The sequence below is a fragment of the Mastigoproctus giganteus genome, chromosome 5 (assembly GCF_048544385.1).
Source record: "Mastigoproctus giganteus isolate SK-2022 chromosome 5, ASM4854438v1, whole genome shotgun sequence".
In the NCBI taxonomy this organism is placed as follows: domain Eukaryota; kingdom Metazoa; phylum Arthropoda; class Arachnida; order Uropygi; family Thelyphonidae; genus Mastigoproctus; species Mastigoproctus giganteus.
In genome coordinates, this window is record NC_143579.1 from 202,305,480 (window position 1) to 202,321,875 (window position 16,396).

The 16,396-nt window shown below is 38.8% G+C and overlaps 1 protein-coding gene across 2 annotated transcripts in view; it reads right to left on the reverse strand.

Annotated features, from left to right (window-relative positions):
* Positions 1-16,396, reverse strand: part of LOC150086011 (major vault protein-like) — a 217,597-nt gene that overhangs the window by 87,361 nt on the left and 113,840 nt on the right. The gene's annotated exons all lie outside the window — the stretch shown is intronic.

Sequence of the window (16,396 nt, forward strand, 5' to 3'; positions counted from 1 at the left end):
TTTCTTCGTAAGAGCAACCCTTTGGTCCATTCACTAATCTTGTTGCCCTTCTCTGTACTAGTCCCAACAACTCTACATCCTTCTTAAAATTAGGCCTCCAGACCTGTATACAGTACTCAAGGTGTGGCCTGACCATTGCTTTTTACAAGGGGATAATCACCTCTTTATCCCTGCTAGAAAAATTCCTGTATATCATTGACAAGACACCATGAAATACTCTTGCAGACCATTTGCACTGCTCAGAAAACTTCATATCTGCCTGCACAATTACCTGCAGGTCCTTTTTATTCTCTACCACTGTCAGTGTAGTACCACAGAGTTGATACATTACTCTGGGGTTACTGCTGCCCATATGTAGTACTTTACATTTGTCAATATCAAACTTTATTTGCCACCTCTTAGCCCATCTCCTCAACTTTCTGGATCTTGTTGCAGCAGCACACTGTCATTAGTGTCATTAACAACCCTGCCAACTTTCATATTGTCTGCAAACTTGGACATTAAGCCTGATATATCATCATCAATATTATTTATAAATACAGAAAAACAACAATGGATCCAACACTGAACCCTGAGGGACTCCACTAATAACATTAGTCCACAAAGAGCAGTGTCCACTGATTACCACTCTGACTTCTCCCACTCAACCATCCCTTTATCCATAGCAGCAATTTTCCTCCAATGCCACACTGCTCCAATTTATGTAGCAGTCTTCAGTTTGCAATTTGTGCACAAGCTGCAGCTACAATTTGTGCAGCAGTCTTCCAAATATATGATATCAAAGTTGTTCTTTGCATCCAGTTCCTCTGAGACTACATCACAGAATCCAAAAAATTTGGTCAGACGAGGTCTCCCCTTAACAAACCCATGCTGTGTCCTAGCTATAAATGAAGTCTTGCCTAGATGATCCTGCAATGCTTCTTTAACCAGTGCCTCCATTAATTTCCATGGAACAGAAGTTAAACTAACAGGTCTGCAATTACCTGTCTCCCCCTTTGATCCTCTTTTGTGGTTATGGTCACATTTGCACATCTCCATGGGTAACTCCCCTGAGTACAGGGAAGCTCTCATAATTATGGCTAATGGTTTGCTTACTTCCTTTGCTGCCTCCTTTAATGCTATCGAGGCAGAGTTAGATGGGTTGGAAAACTGCTTACTTGTAGAAATACATGGACTAATAGATTAAGAGTAACCGCTGGCAGAAGTAAAAGTGATTCTTGCACTACTTCTATTGAAATGCAATTGAGCAGCAGCCTGGAAGCAAAGCAATGGGGATTTCCAGGACTGCTGGGAGTCGTAGTGGAACAAGTAAATACGTGGGCTGTGTTAGGGTAACTAAGAGTAGAAACAGGTGCATGTATACTTGCATGTACACCAATGCTAGGAGTATAGTTAATAAATTCGATGAACTCGAAGTGCTAGTCAAGTCATCAAAGGCAGATATTGTTGGGATATCAGAGACATGGTGTCACATAGACATAAGCAGTGCAGAACTGGAATTTGGGGAGTACAATGTGTACAGAAAGGATAGACAGGACAGGAAGGGAGGAGGGGTTATGCTGTTAGTTAAGAAACACGTAAAATCTAAGGAAGTGCATCCAATCGATGTGGGTGGACAATGCAATGTTGAGTCTCTTTGGTTTGACATAAGCACTGGGAAAGGAAAAATGAGAGTGGGTGTGTGTTGTAGACCTAATGAATCTGATGAGTATAATGAGCAATTGTGCAGAGAAATAGAGTGGGCCAGTAAATCAGAGTGTCTTATAATGGGGGATTTTAATTTCCAAGAGATTGACTGGAGTTTGTGAGTTGGTCACTCACACGCTAGCAAGGCTTTTGTGGATTTATTGAATGATTGTTTTCTACACAGCAGCATGTTCGGGAGGCAACTAGAGGAAGTAATACTCTTGATCTGATTATCAGTAGTGATTCTTTATGCATCAACAATCTGCAGATAAAGAAACCACTAGGTGGCAGTGATCACAGTCTGCTGAAGTGGGATTTACTCAAAGAGGTAACTACAATCCAGGATAAAGGGAAGGGTTTTTGCTTTTTTAAAGGTGACTACAGTGGTCTGAGACAGTATTAAAATTCTATACGGTGGGACCAACTGATGATGTTACCAACAGCAAATTCAAAATGGGAAGCATTCAAATAATTAATCTTGGAAGCTATAGGCTTTTAATACCAACAAAGAAATATTGTTCAAGACATAGGCTTAAATGGATGTCAGATGAACTAATTAGACATGTGACAGAGAAGAAAAATGCATGGGATACATACAAATTAACATGTGACACAGAAGCCTATGATAGATATAAGCGGGTCTGTAACCAAGTTACAAAGGAGGTTAGGCAGGCAAAGGCAGATTACGAGAAATCTTTGACAAAAGATGCAAAGAAAAACAGCAAAGAGTTCTTTACTTATGTAAACTGTAGAAGGAACGGAATGAATCAGATTGGTCCACTTGATATTGATGGTTCAACTGTTGATGATCCTGCTCAGGTAGCTAACAAACTAAATGAATATTTTGCAATCTACATTCAAACATGAGGAGTTATTCAGGGAGGGGAATGCCAGAGGTGTATTCAACTTTGGCAGTAAGCTAGATAATCTTGTAATAACTGAGAGTAAAGTGGAAGAGAAATTGTTGAAGATAAACATAAGAAATGAACCTGGTTTTATGGAATCTATCCAGTTATATTAAAGGAGGCAGCAAAGGAAGTAAGTAAACCCTTAGCCATAATTATGAAAGCTTTCCTGGACTCAGGGTAGGTACCCATCGACTGGAGATGTGCAAATGTGACCCCAATCCACAAAGGAGGATGAAAGGGAGACAGATAGTTACAGACCTATTAGTTTAACTTCTGTTCCGGGGAAATTAATGGAGGCACTGGTTAAAGAAGCATTGCAGGATCATTTAGACAAGATCACATTTATAGTTCAGACACAGCATGAGTTCGTTAAGGGGAAGTCTTGTCTGACTAATCTGATTGGATACTATGACATAGTCACAAAGGAACTGAATGCAAAGAATAACTTTGATATCATATATTTGGATCTTAGAAAGGCCTTTGATACTGTTGCACATTGAAGACTGCTGCACAAATTGGAGCAGTGTGGCATTGGAGGCAAATTGCTGCTATGGGTAAATGGATGGTTGAGTTGGAGAAGACAGAGTGGTAATCAATGGACACTGCTTTTTGTGGACTAATGTTATTAGTGGAGATCCTTAGGATTCGGTGTTAGGTCCATTGTTGTTTTCTGTATTTATAAATAATATTGATGATGATATATCAGGCTTAATGTCCATGTTTGCAGCCGATACGAAGGTTGGCAGGTTTGTTAATGACACTAATGACAGTACACTGCTGCAACAGGATCTAGAAAATTTGAGCAGATGGGCTGAGAGGTGGCAAATGAAGTTTAACATTGAAAAATGTAAAGTACTACATATGGGAAGCAGTAATCCCAGGGTAACATATCAAATCTGTGGTACCACACTGACATTGGTAGAGAATGAAAGGGACCTGGGGATAATTGTGCAGTCAGATATGAAGTTTTCTGAGAAGTGCAGACAGTCTGCAAGAGTAGCTCATGATGTCTTGTCAAAAATATACAGGAATTTTTCTAGCAGGAATAAGGAGGTGATTATCTCCTTGTATAAGGCAATAGTCAGGCTACACCTTGAGTACCATATATAGGTCTGGAGGCCTCATTTTAAGAAGGATGTAGAGCTGTTAGAACAAGTACAGTGAAGGGCAACAACATTAAGTGAACAGAACAAAGAGTTGATCTTATGAAGAAAGGCTTAAGTTTTGCAAATTACAGTGTCTGGACACTAGGCATTGAGGTGTATAAGGCCTTGAATGGTTTCAGCATGCTCAATGCTGATGGGATTCTTCCTCTTGCTCAGAATAATCACCTGAGAAGGCATAAATTCAAATTGAGGAAAGACGGTTGTAGGATAGATGTGCGGAAGTTTGCCTTAAGCCAGGAGGTGGTTGATTGCTGGAACAAACTTCCATCTGTTGTTGTTGTAGAAGTTGATAGCTTAAACAGATTCAAGGCAGAACTTGACAAACATTTGGAGGGAGAGGATAGGTGAAATAAGAGGGTCCCCCCCCCTTTGGCTGATGTTATATAAGCTTAATTTCTTGCTTTGTGTGCCCTTGCTAATGCTAAACTGGATAGATTCCATCCGCCCCAGGTGCCTTTCTTATATTTATCTTCAACAATTTCTCCTCCACTTTTCTCTCAGTTATTACAAGTTTATCTAGCTTACTGCCAGAGTTTAATACACCTTTGGCATTCCCCCTACCTGAATAACTCCTCATGTGTGAATGTAGATGCAAAATATTAATTTAGTTTTTTAGCTACCTGAGCAGGATCATCAACAGTTGAACCATCGATATCAAGTGGACCAATCTGATTCATCCCCTTCCTTCTAGAGTTTACATAAGTAAAGAACTCTTTGCATCCTTTGTCTCGTAACCTGCCTTTGCCTGCCTAACCTCCTTTGTGACTTGGTTACAGACCAGCTTATATCGAACATAGGCTTCTGTGTCACCTGTTATTTTATATGTATCCCGTGCAATTTTTCTTCTCTGTCACATGTCTAATTAGTTCCTCTGACATCCATTTAGGCCTAAATCTTGAACAATATTTCTTAGTTGGTATGAAAAGCCTAGTAGCCTCCAAGATTAATTCTTTGAATGCTTCCCATTTTGAATTTGCTGTTGGTAACATCATCAGTTGGTCCCACCATATAGAATTTAAATACTGTCTCAGACCACCTTAGTCACCTTTACGAAAGCAAAAACCCTTACCTTTACCCTCGATGATAGTTACCTCTGAATAAATCCCACTTCAGCACACTGTGATCACTGCCACCTAGTGGATCCTTTATCTGCAGATTCTTAATGCATGAAGAATCACTACTGATAATCAGATCAAGATTATTACTCCCTCTAGTTGCCTCCCAAACATGCTGCTGTAGAAAACAATCATCCAATAAATCCACAAATTGTGGATTTATTGGTGAGTGACCAATAAATCTAGTGTGCGTGACCAACCCACGAATTCCAGTCATTCTCTGGGAAATTAAAATCCCCCATTATAAGACACTCTGATTTACTGGCCCACTATTTCTCTGCACAATTGCTCATTATACTCATCAGATTCATTAGGCCTATGACACACACCTACTCTCATTTTTCCTTTCCCAGTGCTTATGTCACACCAAACAGACTCAGCATTGCATTGTCCACCAACATCAATTGGCTGCACTTCCTTAGATTTTATGTGTTTCTTAACTTAATTCTTTCAAAGGTAACATTTGTGGCTGACACATTCATTGCTGGTGACACATGTTTTTGTAGAAATATGAATGATCAGTAGCATAACCTTTAAGTTCCCGGAACATGAGGAATCTAAAATATTAAGCTTTGCTATTCCATTTTCAACTTAGTATTTTCATAGGTCTACAGGCATTTCCTATAACAGAAAGTGAAAGTCAAGGTCATTATGGTAGCGACACTAATTCACACATTAAAAAAAAATTAAAACTCTACCAATGGACGGAATATAATTTTGACCTGTAGCCCATGAGGATTTTCCACATACACAAATAAACTGTGACGAAAATGTTGTGTGATGCTTGACATTGCTTTCATAACTGCTTTAACCACAATGGTGTCCAGCTTTATGACTGAAGAAAATTGACAATTTTCCAGTGCCAACACATACCACTTTCATTTAGCAGTAAGCAATAGAGGTCAGTTAAGTAACAACATGCAAATGTTTCATTGAAGTTTGTGTATGCAGGTTTTCCTCCTAGAAAAGTGATCAAAATTTTACTATATGTTACCTTGGTTGTGTTACGCTTTTTAGGCAAAAGTAATTTCATGCTTTTTGCAGCAGGGCCATATGCAATGCAGAAATTTTAAAAAAGGTCAGTTTTGACATGTTAAGGAGGAGGAGGAGAAGGTTGTGACTTACTGCATTAAACAAATTCCATGTGATCATAAAAATGATGAATGTTAACAAAACTACAGAGTGACCTAATTATCCATAATGAAAATAAAATTATCAGATACTCCTAACAAAGCATTTATATCCAATTTTTATTAAAATTGTCAATTATATCAATTAGCTCCATGCTAATAGAATTCCTTTTACTTAGGTGCCGCACCTGAGGGGGGCATAAATTTAAATTGAGGAAAGACAGTTGTAGAATAGATGTGTGGAAATTTGCCTTTAGCCAGCAGGTGGTTGATTGTTGGAACAAACTTTCATCTGTTGTTGTAGAAGTTGATAGTTTAAGTAGGTTCAAGGCTGAACTCGACAAACTTTTGGAGTGAATGGATGGGTGAAACAAGAAGGTTTTTTTTTTTTTTTTTTTGGCTGATGCTGTATAAGCTTGCTTTCTTGTATCATATGCCTCTACTAACACTAATATGTTATTTAGTAAATGCTGATTAAATGAACACAGATATGTACAATGATAATCGATGAAAAAAAAAAAAAAAAATTTTTTTTTAAGAAACCATAAACCAGTTAGAGCAAATTTCATTCTTCCAAATTACTGAAATTGGCTACACTGACCTCTGTATAGGGTATACCTTCACTGTACTAGTAAACACTAAAATATTATTTTCCTTTAATAAAGGTATATTATGCATATGAATATATCTATGCACCATCTGTGTACCTTGGATAATAATAAATCTTTTGTGTATATACATATAAAAAAGCTCTGGCTACAGAAATCACTGATAATGTTTTTACTGCCTTTATTACTTGGGTCTAAGGCAGCAGCCAGTTATAATGCATCACTGTAACTAATGCCTAACTAAGTTAAGCTATGCTCAATTGTGAACACTCACTAGTTACCATTACAGAGAATTATTTCACTGAATGGAAAGCAGGCCACTATAGTTAACTTTGGCCTGTTCAATGACTGTTTCCAACTTTTTTGATGTAACTTCATATTTGTTGGAGTTAATTCAGTTACTAATTTCTTACTGGCACTGAATTTAATTTTTGATATTCTATTTATAGTTCATAAAAAATTTACTTTGTAGTTAGCAACTAGTTGAAAATGGTTAGTGTTAGAAAGATGACTTTCAGGCATGTAACAAACAGTAAGCTATGTTTGCACCATTGCTTTGCATGTGACTACATACTGCACTAAGTAAAGTTACACGCAAAGTATGCAGAATTGCACAGCACAATCAACAGTAACTTAAGGGCCACCATTCTTCAGAACTAAATAACCAATTATAATCTACATCAATAAAACTGCATATCAAAAGAAAGAAATAATGATGTTCAGATGATAATGAATTACTAGCAACCCCACACAAATGGTTTTCTGGGAGCTTGTGTGCCATACTAGTATTCACACAGCATACCAGTGACAGTGATATGAATCAGATTGGTCCACTTAACATAGATGGTTCGACTATTGATGATCCTGCTCAGATAGCTAATAAACTGAATGAATATTTTGCATCAGCATTCATACTTGAGGAGTTATTCAAGGAGGGGAATGCCAGAAGTTTATCAAACTCTAACAGGGAGCTAAGTGAATTTGTAATAACTAAGAGCAAAGTGGAGGAGAAATTGTTGAAGTTAACCATAAGGAAGGCACCTGGGATGAATGAGATCTATCCAGTTATATTAAAGGAGGCAGCAAAGGAAGTTAGCAAACACTTAGCCAAAATTATGAGAGCTTCCTTGGACTCAAGGGAGGGCCCCATGGACTGCAGGTGTGCAAATGTATCCCCAATTCACAAAGGGGTTCTCAAAGGGTGAAACAAGTAGTAGTAGTAGTAGTGGCACTTGATGCAAGAAAGCAAGTGTAGGAGCTTATGCAGCATCAGCCAAAAAAAAAAAAAAAAAAAATCACACCATACCCTCAAAATGCCTGTCCAGTTCCTCCTTAAATTTATTTAACCTATCAACTTCCACAACGACAGATGGAAGTTTGTTCCAGCAATTAACCACCCGCTGGCTAAAGGCAAATTTCCGCACATCTATTCTACATCTGTCCTTTCTTAATTTGAACTTATGTCCCCGTAGGTTCGTAATCTGAACAAGTGGGAGGATCCCATCAGAATTCAGCGTGCTCAACCCATTCAAGGCCTTATAGACCTCAATCAGATCACCGCGCAGGTGCCTAGTCTCCAGCCACTGCAATTTGCAGAACTTAAGCCTCTCTTGGTAAGAGGATCCCTTCATTCCCCTCACCAATCGTGTTGCTCTTCTCTGTACACGCTCAAGCAAATCTACATCCTTCCTAAAATGAGGCCTCCAGACCTGTACGCAGTACTCAAGGCGTGGCCTGACCATTGCCTTATACAGAGGGACAATCACCTCCTTTTCCCTGCTAGCAAAATTCCTATATATCATTGACAAAACCCCATGACCTGCCCTAGCAGCCTGTCTGCATTGCTCAGAAAACTTCATATCTGACTGCACAATTATTCCCAGGTCTTTTTCACTTTCTACCACCTTAAGTGTAGTACCACACAGTTGGTACGTTTCTCTGGGGTTACTTCTACCCATATGCAGTACTTTGCATTTGTCAAGGTTAAACTTCAGTTGCCACTTCTTAGCCCATCTGCCCAAATTATCTAGATCCTGTTGCAGTAGCACACTGCCATGACTGTCATTAACAACCCTGCCAACCTTCGTGTCATCTGCAAACTTCGACATTAAGCCTGATATACCTTCATCAATATCATTGATAAATATACAAAACAACAGTGGACCCAACACCGAATCCTGTGGGACTCCACTAATAACATTAGTCCACGAAGAGCAGCACCCATTGATTACCACCCTCTGTCTTCTCCCACTTAACCATCCTTTTATCCATTGTAGCAACTTACCCTTAATACCATTCTGCTCCAATTTGTACAGTAGTCTTCCATGCGCAACAGTGTCAAAAGCTTTCCTGAAATCCAAGTATATGATATCAAAATTATTTTTTGCATCCAGTTCCTTTGTGACCACATCATAATAACCAATCAAATTTGTCAGACAAGACTTTCCCTTAACAAACCCATGCTGTGTCTGAATTATTGCTGCAGTCTTGTCTAGATGATCCTGCAATGCATCTTTAACCAGTGACTCCATTATTTTACCCGGAACAGAAGTTAAACTAACTGGTCTGTAATTACTCGTGTCACCCTTCGAACCTCCTTTGTGAATTGGGGATACATTTGCACATCTCCAGTCCGTGGGAACCTCCCCTGAATCCAAGGATGCTCTCATAATTATGGCTAAGGGTTTGCTTAGTTGTTTGCCGCCTCCTTTAATATAACTGGATAGATCCCATCCACCCCAGGTGCCTTTCTTATGTTTAACTTCAACAATTTCTCCTCCACTTTGCTCTCAGTTATTACAAAATCATTAAGCACACTGCTACAATTTGATAACCTTCTTCCATTTTCAAACTGTAATAATTCCTCACGTGTGAATGTAGATGCAAAATACTCATTCAGTTTGTTTGCTATCTGAGCAGGATCATCAACAGTCGAACCATCGATGTCAAGTGGACCAATCATATTCATCCCCTTCCTTTTAGAGTTTATATAAGTAAAGAAATCCTTGCTGTTTTTCTTAGCATCATTTGCCAAAGATTTCTCGTAATCCGCCTTTGCCTGCCGAACCTCCTTTGTGACCTGATTACAGACTAGCTTATATCTGCTACAGGCTTCTGCGTCGCCTGATAATTTATATGCATCCCATGCATTTTTCTTCTCTGTCACGAGTCTCATTAGTTCATTTGATAACCATTTAGGCCTAAACCTTGAACAATATTTCTTCATCGGTATGAAAAGTCTAGTAGCTTCCACGATTAATTCCTTGAATGCTTCCCACTTAGAATTTACTGTTTGTAACATCGTCAGTTGATCCCACTGTACAGAATTTAAAAACTGTCTGAGACCACTGTACTCCCCTTTACGGAAGCAAAAACCCTTTCCTTTACCCCTGACGGTAGTTACCTCTTTGAGTAAATCCCACTTCAGCACACTGTGATCACTGCCACCTAGTGGTTCCTTTATCTGCAAATTCTTAATACACGAATGATCACTGCTGATAACCAGATCAAGAGTATTACCTTCTCTGGTTGCCTCTCGAACATGCTGCTGCAGAAAACAATCATCCAATAAATCCACAAAAGTCTGACTAGTGTGTGAATGACCAACCCACAAGTTCCAGTCAATATCTGGGAAGTTAAAATCCCCCATTATAAGACATTCTGATTTACTGGCCCACTATTTCTCTGTACAATTGTTCATTGTACTCAACTAAAGACCTGTTAGTTTAACTTGTGTTCCAGGGAAAATAATGAAGTTAATGGTTAAAGAAACATTGCAGGGTCATCTAGACAAGATTGCAGTAATAGTTAAGACACAGTATGGGTTTGTTAAAGGGAGGTCGTGTCTGACCAATTTGATTGGATACTATGATGTGGTAACAACGGAACTTGAAGCAAAAAATTATTTTGATATCATATACAGGCAACTCTTGGTTTACAAACATTCGCTATAACAAACGTCAATCATTCAAAATTTCTTAAAGTCGCCAATACATAGAGTTCCTTATAAAACGAAATGCCAAACATATAGTAAACATAATTGTCATATTTAAATAAATAAACTTTTTAAACATATATTTATTACAATAATTATCAGGAAATTTTTGAACTGGGCAATAAAATGGACCTCGACCTTGATGTGAGAGAGCTTTTGAACTTCCATTTTGAGGAATTAACAACCGATGAAATAATTGAAATAGAAACACATATGAATTCTGAAGTAACAGAAGAACCTGATATTCCGCAGCCTCCCAGAATATTAACAAAGCAGAAAATGGCTGCAGCTTTTAAAACAATTTCTGAGGGGTTGGCAATCATTGAAGAAGAAGACGCAAATATGGAAAGAATTGCAAAAATAAAAAGAGGCGGGTTTTTTTTTTTTTTTTTTTTTACGAAAACCCGAAACACGAGAGGTATTAGAACCTATGGTACTTAGCACCGTGCTTGGGTTGAAGGTTGAGAAGATGAAAGACAATATTTGTTGGCATATAGCTGCCTAGAATGCTACAGCGAGATTTTTGAAGATAAAAAAAAAAAATTTAACTGTGCAATCTTCTATAAAAACATTTTATAAAAGTAGAAAACCCAGCTGTTTCTCCATTATCAGATACCCTTCCATCTACCTCATCTGCACCTAGTATCACTTATGTGGAAATTATTGAACTTTGATGAAAATATTGACGAATAAAAGTTGAATACATATGTATGTACAGTACATATACTGTGTTAGTACTCATTTTCTTTATTTCTGTTTTGTAACTCTGTTTTTAATTAAAATTAACAAGTACGATATCTTGTTTTTTTATTCTTTTTTATTTATTTTACGTTAAGTAGCGTGTAAGATAAACAATAACACATACATTATAATAAAACATTGTATAGGCCATTCAATGTTCAGTACATGGTTTTAATGCTTTAAAATGGCTGCTAATTTATACAATATGTATCATAAAAGCTCAGGAATGCAAGATGCACATACCAAACAAAACGTATAACAAACGTCTTGGAAAGGAATTCGTTCGTAAACCAAGAGTTGCCTGTACTTGGATTTCAGGAAAGCTTTTTTTTTTTAAGGGCAAGTTGCTACAATGGATAAAGGGATGGTTGAGTGGGAGATTTTGCCGACCGGGCTAGCCGAGTGGGTAAAGTACCTGCCCGGCAACCCAAAGGTCGCGGGTTCGATTCCCGCCTCGGGCTTGGATCAAAGTACTGCAAAAACCTTGGGAGGTGCAATATGGCCACAGAAGCCGATGCGCCAACAACTACCAAATCAAAAAAAAAAAAAAAAAAAAAAAAGAGTGGGAGATGATAGAAAATGGCAATCAATGAAAACTGCTCTTCGCGGACTAATTTCATTAGTGGAGTTCCCCAGGGTTCGGTGCTGGGCCCATTGTTGCTTTGTGTTTTCATCAATGATTTGATGAAGGTATATCAGGCTTAATGTCCAAGTCTGCAGATAATACAAAGGTTGGCAGGGTTGTTAACAACAATAAAGACAGTATACCACTGCAATAGGATCTAGATAAGTTGGGCAAATGGGCTGAGAAGTGGCAACTGAAGTTTAACATTGACAAATCCAAAGTACTGCATATGGGTGGCAGTAACCCAAGAGAAATGTACCAACTGTGTGGTACTACACTCGGGAAGTGGAGAATAAAAAATACCTGGGGGGTAATTGCGCAGTCAGGTATGAAGTTTGCTGAGCGGTGCAGAACGGCTGCCAGACCAGGTCATGGAGTCTTGTCAATGATATATAGGAATTTTGCTAGCAGGGACAAGATTGTGATTATCCCCTTGTACAAGGCAATGGTCAGGCCATACCTTGAGTACCATGTACAGGTCTGGAGGCCTCATTTTAGGAAGGATGTAGAGTTGCTGGAATGAGAAGTACAACGAGATTGGTGAAGGGAACAAAGGAGTGTTCTTACCAAGAAAGGCTTAAGTTCTGCAAACTGCAGTGCCTGGAGACTACGTACCTGTGAGGTTATCTGATTAAAGTGTATAAGGCCTTGAACGGGTTGAGCAAGCTCAGTGCTGATGGGATTCTACCTCTTGCTCAGATTATGAACCTGAGGGGGCATAGATTCAAATTGAGGAGAGACAGTTGTAGAATAGATGTGCGGAAATTTGCCTTTAGCCAGCGGGTAGTTGACTGCTGGAACAGACTTCCATCTCTTGTTGTGGAAGTTGATTGCTTAAATAAATTTAATGCTGAGCTAGGCAGGCATTTGGAGTGAATGGATGGGTGAAATGGGAGGAGGTTTTTTGGCTGATGCTGCATAAGCTTGCTTTCTTGTATCGTATGCCTCAACTAATGCTAATGCTAACATCTGAAACAAATATTAAATATTCGCATATATTTTTTCTTGCAATTATATGAAATTTCACATTTTGCAATGAAATTGAAAAACATGCAATTTCATGACTACTATTTATGAAGGTTTATTATGAATTTTATTTAAACCGTACTAGATATTAATTAATGTATCTCCTTTTAACTATCACCATTTACCATTATTTTCATATAGATTTAACACTATGAAAGTTGATAACACTTGGGTAGCTGCATTAAAAATGCCAGAGAGCTGTCAATTTGACATGCCTGATATATACAGGGTGTCCATAAATTATGTTTCAAATTTTGATATTTTTTTATTCAGAATTACTTCAAGCTACACTCATGAAACACATACCAGCTGAAGGATCAATTCAATAAGTTTTATGAAGGTACGAAGGTACATAAAGTCACTGGTAAAGTTCAATATGGGCATCACGAGTAACTCGAACAATATCATAGAGATATTCAATCTCCTGCCACACACTGTACTTCATTTTGCGATCAATTTTGCCAAAGGCCTCTGTGATCTGTGCCTTCAGCTCCTCCAGTGTCATTGGTTTATTTATTTATTTATTTATTATTTTTTTTAGGAGCATTAGCAACTAAGGCCATATTGCTCCGGGATATGCGGTGGTCATTCCCTGATCTTTTCCGCATCCTCCGTATTTGGTGGTGACGGGCTCGAACCCCGGTCTAATCAAGAAGCGTGTGCTACGCACTGCTGCTCCTTCCCACCTGGCTACGGAAGCGCCTTGTGTCATTGGTAGTGGAGTGATATATACATTGTCCTTCACATAACCCCACAAAAAGAAATCCATTGGCGTCAGATCAGGATTTACGAAATGCTAACACACAGAATGTTTTCCCTGGCCAGGTCACCATTTTGCAATTCTGGAAAATGTAGCACTGTATAACAAGAAGAATGCAAAACTGGCAGTCAAGTGCCAATTTTAATAAAACTTATTGAATTGATCTTTCATCTGGTATGTGTTTCATGAATGTAATAGTAATCGTGGCGTGATGCAAGAAAGTAGCGTATAAGCTTATGTAGCATCAGCCAAAAATAAATTAGCACAACCATTCTCTCTAAATGTTTATCCAGTTCCTCCTTAAATTTATTTAACATATCAACTTCCACAACGACAAATGGAAGTTTGTTCCATCAATTAACCACCCGCTGGCTAAAGGCAAATTTCTGCACATCTATTCTACAGCTGTCTTTCCTCAATTTGAATTTATGCCCCCTTAGGTCTGTAATCTGAAAAGTGGAAGAATCCCATCAGAATTCAGCATGCTCAACCAATTCAAGGCCTTATACACCTCAATCAGATCACCTCACAAGTGCCTAGTCTCCAGCCGCTGCAATTTGCAGAACTTTAGCCTCTCTTGGTAAGAGAATTCCTTCATTCCCCTCACCAATCTTGTTGCCCTTCTCTGTACATGCTCAAGTAAATCCTTCCTAAAATGGGGCCTCCAGACCTGTACACAATACTCAGTGAGTGGCCTGACCATTGCCTTATAAAGAGAGACAATCACCTCCTTTTTCCTGCTAGAAAAATTGCTGTATATCATTGACAAAACCCCATGATCTGCTCTTGCAGCCTGTCTCCATTGTTCAGAAAACTTCATATTTGACTGCACAATTACTCCCAGATCTTTTTCATTTTGTACCACCCTAATTGTATTACCACACAGTTGGTACGTTCTTCTGGGGTTACTTCTACCCATATGCAGTATTTTGCATTTGTCAATGTTAAACTTCAGTTGCCACTTCTGAGCCCATCTTCCCAAATTTTCTAGATCCTGTTGCAGTAGCACACTACCATTACTGTCATTAACAACCCTGCCAACCTTTGTACCATATGCAAACTTCAACACTAAGCCTGATATACCTTCATCGATATCATTGAAAAATATACAAAACAACAGTGGACCCAACACCGAACCCTTTGGGACTCCACTAATAACATTAGTCCACAAAGAGCAGCACCCTCTGTCTTCTCCCACTCAACCATCCTTTTAACCATTGTAGCAACTTACCCTTAATACCATACTGCTCCAATCTGTACAGTAGTCTTCCATGTGCAACAGTGTCAAAAGCTTTAATGAAATCCAAGTATATGATATCAAAATTATTTTTTGCTTCGAGTTCTTTGTAACCACATCATAATATCCAATCAAATTTGTCAAACAAGTCTTTCCCTTAACAAACCCATGCTGTGTCTGAATTATTGCTGCAGTCTTGTCTAGATGATCCTGCAATACATCTTTAACCAGTGACTCCATTTATAAGTAGTAGTAGTAGTGGTGGCATGTGATGCAAGAAAGCAAATGTATAAGCTTATGCAGCATCAGCCAACAAAAAAAAAAAAAAAAAAAATCATCACACCATTCTCTCCAAATGCCTGTCCAGTTCCTCCTTAAATTTATTCAACCTATCAACTTCCACAACGACAGATGGAAGTTTGTTCCAGCAATTAACCACCCACTGGCTAAAGGCAAATTTCCGCACATCTATTCTACATCTGTCTTTTCTTAATTTGAATTTATGCCCCCTTAGGTTCGTAATCTGAACAAGTGGAAGGATTCCATCAGAATTCAGCGTGCTCAACCCATTCAAGGCCTTATATACCTCAATCAGATCACCGCGCAGGTGCCTAGTCTCCAGCCACTGCAATTTGCAGAACTTAAGCTTCTCTTGGTAAGAGGATCCCTTCATTCCCCTCACCAATCTTGTTGCCCTTCTCTGTACACGCTCAAGTAAATCTACATCTTTCCGAAAATGAGGCCTCCAGACCTGTACGCAATACTCAAGGCGTGGCCTGACCATTGCCTTATACAGAGGGATAATCACCTCCTTTTCCCTGCTAGCAAAATTCCTATATATCATTGACAAAACCCCATGACCTGCCCTGGCAGCCTGTCTGCATTGCTCAGAAAACTCCATATCTGCCTGCACAATTACTCCCAGGTCTTTTTCATTTTCTACCACCTTAAGTGTAGTACCACACAGTTGGTACGTTTCTCTGGGGTTACTTCTACCCATATGCAGTACTTTGCATTTGTCAAGGTTAAACTTCAGTTGCCACTTCTTAGCCCATCTGCCCAAATTATCTAGATCCTGTTGCAGTAGCACACTGCCATTACTGTCATTAACAACCCTGCCAACCTTTGTATCATCTGCAAACTTCGACATTAAGCCTGATATACCTTCATCAATATCTTTGATAAATATACAAAACAACAGTGGACCTAACACCGAACCCTGTGGGACACCACTAATAACATTAGTCCAAGAAGAGCAGCACCCATTGATTACCACCCTCTGTTTTTCTTAGCATCTTTTGCCAAGGATTTCTCGTAATCTGCCTTCGCCTGCTGAACCTTTGTCACCTGATTACAGATTAACTTATATCTGCCATAGGCTTCTGAGTCGCTTGATAATT